We start from the raw sequence: 4,909 nt of genomic DNA on the forward strand, positions 1-4,909 counted from the left end.
AGATATTTTATTCTTTTTGTTGCAATGGTAAATGGGAGTGTTTTCTTAATTTCACTTTCAGATTTTTCGTCATTAGTGTATAGAAATGCAAGAGATTTCTGTGCATTAATTTTGTATCCTGCTACTTTACCAAATTCATTGATTAGCTCTAGGAGTTTTCTGGTAGCATCTTTAGGATTCTCTATGTATAGTATCATGTCATCTGCAAATAGTGACAGCTTTACTTCTTCTTTTCCGATTTGGATTCCTTTTATTTCTTTGTCTTCTCTGATTGCTGTGGCTAGGACTTCCAGAACTATGTTGAATAATAGTGGTGAGAGTGGGCAACCTTGTCTTGTTCCTGATCTTAGTGGAAATGGTTTCAGTTTTTCACCATTGAGGACAATGTTGGCTGTGGGTTTGTCATATATGGCCTTTATTATGTTGAGGAAAGTTCCCTCTATGCCTACTTTCTGCAGGGCTTTTATCATAAATGGGTGTTGAATTTTGTCGAAAGCTTTTCCTGCATCTATTGAGATGATCATATGGTTTTTCTCCTTCAATTTGTTAATATGGTGTATCACATTGATTGATTTGCGTATATTGAAGAATCCTTGCATTCCTGGGATAAACCCCACTTGATCATGGTGTATGATCCTTTTAATGTGCTGTTGGATTCTGTTTGCTAGTATTTTGTTGAGGATTTTTGCATCTATGTTCATCAGTGATATTGGCCTGTAGTTTTCTTTCTTTGTGACATCTTTGTCTGGTTTTGGTATCAGGGTGATGGTGGCCTCGTAGAATGAGTTTGGGAGTGTTCCTCCCTCTGCAATATTTTGGAAGAGTTTGAGAAGGATAGGTGTTAGCTCTTCTCTAAATGTTTGATAGAATTCACCTGTGAAGCCATCTGGTCCTGGGCTTTTGTTTGTTGGAAGGTTTTTAATCACAGTTTCAATTTCAGTGCTTGTGATTGGTCTGTTCATATTTTCTATTTCTTCCTGGTTCAGTCTCGGCAGTTTGTGCATTTCTAAGACTCTGTCCATTTCTTCCAGGTTGTCCATTTTATTGGCATAGAGTTGCTTGTAGTAATCTCTCATGATCTTTTGTATTTCTGCAGTGTCAGTGGTTACTTCTCCTTTTTCATTTCTAATTCTATTGATCTGAGTCTTCTCCCTTTTTCTCTTGATGAGTCTGGCTAATGGTTTATCAATTTTGTTTATCTTCTCAAAGAACCAGCTTTTAGTTTCATTGATTTTTGCTATTGTTTCCTTCATTTCTTTTTCATTTATTTCTGACCTGATCTTCATAATTTCTTTCCTTCTGCTGGCTTTGAGGTTTTTTTGTTCTTCTTTCTCTAATTGCTTTAGGTGCAAGGTTAGGTTGTTTATTCGAGATGTTTCCTGTTTCTTGAGGTAGGCTTGTATTGCTATAAACTTCCCTCTTAGCACTGCTTTTGCTGCGTCCCATAGGTTTTGGGTCGTCGTATCTCCATTGTCATTTGTTTCTAGGTATTTTTTGATTTCCCCTTTGATTTCTTCAGTAATCACTTCGTTATTAAGTAATGTACTGTGTAGCCTCCATGTGTTTGTATTTTTTACAGATCTTTTCCTGTAATTGATATCTAGTCTCATAGCGTTGTGGTCGGAAAAGATACTTGATACGATTTCAATTTTCTTAAATTTACCAAGGCTTGATTTGTGACCCAAGATATGATCTATCCTGGAGAATGTTCCATGAGCACTTGAGAAAAATGTGTATTCTGTTGTTTTTGGGTGGAATGTCCTATAAATATCAATTAAGTCCATCTTGTTTAATGTATCATTTAAAGCTTGTGTTTCCTTATTTATTTTCATTTTGGATGATCTGTCCATTGGTGAAAGTGGGGTGTTAAAGTCCCCTACTATGATTGTGTTGCTGTCGATTTCCCCTTTTATGGCTGTTAGTATTTGCCTTATGTATTGAGGTGCTCCTATGTTGGGTGCATAAATATTTACAATTGTTATACCTTCCTCTTGGATCGATCCCTTGATCATTATATAGTGTCCTTCTTTGTCTCTTGTAATAGTCTTTATTTTAAAGTCTATTTTGTCTGATATGAGAATTGCTACTCCAGCTTTCTTTTGATTTCCATTTGCATGGAATATCTTTTTCCATCCCCTCACTTTCAGTCTGTATGTGTCTCTAGGCCTGAAGTGGGTCTCTTGTAGACAGCATATATATGGGTCTTGTTTTTGTATCCATTCAGCCAGCCTGTGTCTTTTGGTGGGAGCATTTAATCCATTTACATTCAAGGTAATTATCGATATGTATGTTCCTATTCCCATTTTCTTAAATGTTTTGGGTTTGTTATTGTAGGTGTTTTCCTTCTCTTGTGTTTCTTGCCTAGAGAAGTTCCTTTAGCATTTGTTGTAAAGCTGGTTTGGTGGTGCTGAACTCTCTCAGCTTTTGCTTGTCTGTAAAGGTTTTAATTTCTCCATCAAATCTGAATGAGATCCTTGCTGGGTAGAGTAATCTTGGTTGTAGGTTTTTCGCTTTGATCACTTTAAGTATATCCTGCCACTCCCTTCTGGCTTGCAGAGTTTCTGCTGAGAGATCAGATGTTAACCTTATGGGGATTCCCTTGTGTGTTATTTGTTTTTTTTCCCTTGCTGCCTTTAATATGTTTTCCTTATATTTAATTTTTGACAGTTTGATTAATATGTGTCTTGGCGTGTTTCTCCTTGGGTTTATCCTGTATGGGACTCTCTGTGCTTCCAGGACTTGATTAACTATTTCCTTTCCCATATTAGGGACGTTTTCAACTATAATCTCTTCAAATATTTTCTCAGTCCCTTTCTTTTTCTCTTCTTCTTCTGGGACCCCTATAATTCGAATGTTGGTGAGTTTAATGTTGTCCCAGAGGTCCCTGAGACTGTCCTCAGTTCTTTTCGTTCTTTTTTCTTTATCCTGCTCTGTAGTAGTTATTTCCACTATTTTATCTTCCAGGTCACCTATCCTTTCTTCTGCCTCAGTTATTCTACTATTGATCCCATCTAGAGTATTTTTAATTTCATTTATTGTGTTTTTCATCATTGCTTGGTTCCTCTTTAGTTCTTCTACATCCTTGTTAAATGTTTCTTGCATTTTGTCTATTCTATTTCCAAGATTTTGGATCATCCTTACTATCATTATTCTGAATTCTTTTTCAGGTAGACTACCTATTTCCTCTTCATTTGTTAAGTCCAGTGTGTTTTGAGCCTGCTCCTTCATCTGCTGTGTGTTTTTCTGTCGTCTCATTTTGCCTATCTTACTGTGTTTGGGGTCTCCTTTTCACAGGCTGCAGGTTCGTAGTTCCCGTTGTTTTTGGTATCTGTCCCCAGTGGCTAAGGTTGGTTCAGTGGGTTGTGTAGGCTTCCTGGTGGAGGGAACTAGTGCCTGAGTTCTGGTGGATGAGGCTAGATCTTGTCTTTCTGGTGGGCACGTCCACGTCTGGTGGTGTATTTTGTGGTGTCTGTGGCCTTATTATGATTTTAGGCAGCCTCTCTGCCAATGGATGGGGTTGTGTTCCTGTCTAGCTAGTTGTTTGGCATAGGGTGTTCAGCACTGTAGCTTGCTGGTCGTTGAGTGAAGCTGGGTCTTGATGTTGAGATGGAGATCTCTGGGAGATTTTTGCCATTTGGTATTACGTGGAGCTGGGAGGTCTCTTGTGGACCAGTGTTCTGAAGTTGGCTCTCCCACCTCAGAGGCACGGCCCTGATGCCTGGCTGGAGCACCAAGAGCCTTTCGTCCACACGGCTCAGAGTAAAAGGGAGAAAAAATAGAAAGAAAGAAAGAAGGAGGCTATAATATAGTGAAGTAAAATAAAGCTATTGTAAAGCAAAGCTATACAGACAAAATCTCACCCAGAAGCATATACATATACACTCACAAAAAAAAGGAAAAGGGGAAAAATTAATATCTCCTGCTCCCAGAGTCCACCTCCTGAATTTGGGATGATTCGTTGTCTGTTCAGGTGTTCAACAGGTGCAGGCATATCAAGTTGTTTGTGGAGCTTTAATCCGCTGCTCCTGAGGCTGCTGGGAGAGATTTCCCCTTCTCTTCCCTGTTCGCACAGCTCCTGGGGTTCAGCTTTGGATTTGGACCCGCCTCTGCGTGTAGGTCGCCTGAGGGCGTCTGTTCCCTGCCCAGACAGAACGGGGTTAAAGGAGCAGCTGCCTCGGGGGCTCTGGCTCACCCAGGCCGCGGGCAGGGAGGGGTACGGAGGAGGCGGGGCGAGCCTGCGGCGGCCGAGGCCGGCGTGACGTTGCACCAGCCTGAGGCGCGCAGTGCGTTCTCCCGGGGATGTTGTCCCCGGATCCCGGGACCCTGGCAGTGGCGGGCTGCACAGGCTACCGGGAGGGGCGGTGTGGAGAGTGACCTGTGCTCACACACAGGCTTTTTGGAGGCGGCAGCAGCAGCCCCAGCGTCTCACGCCCGTCTCTGGGGTCCGCGCTGATCGCCGCGGCTCGCGCCCTTCTCTGGAGCTCGTTTAGGCGGCGCTCTGAATCCCCTCTCCTTGCCCGCCGCGAAACAAAGAGGCAAGAAAAAGTCTCTTGCCTCTTCGGCAGCTGCAGACCTTTTCCCGGACTCCCTCCCGGCTAGCTGTGGTGCGCTAGCCCCCTCAGGCTGTGTTCACGCCGCCAACCCCAGTCCTCTCCCTGCGATCCGCCCGAAGCCCGAGCCTCAGCTCCCAGCCCCGCCCGCCCCGGCGGGTGAGCAGACAAGCCTCTCGGGCTGGTGAGTGCCGCTCGGCGCCGAGCCTCTGTGCGGGAGTCTCTCCGTTTTTCCCTCTGCGCCCCTGTTGCTGTGGGATCCGCGCTGATAGCCGCGGCTCGCGCCAGTCTCTGGAGTTCGTTTAGGCGGCGCTCTGAATCCCCTCTCCTTGCGCACCAGGAAACACAGAGGGAAGAAT

The sequence above is a fragment of the Balaenoptera acutorostrata genome, chromosome 5 (genome assembly GCF_949987535.1).
Source record: "Balaenoptera acutorostrata chromosome 5, mBalAcu1.1, whole genome shotgun sequence".
NCBI classification, from domain to species: domain Eukaryota; kingdom Metazoa; phylum Chordata; class Mammalia; order Artiodactyla; family Balaenopteridae; genus Balaenoptera; species Balaenoptera acutorostrata.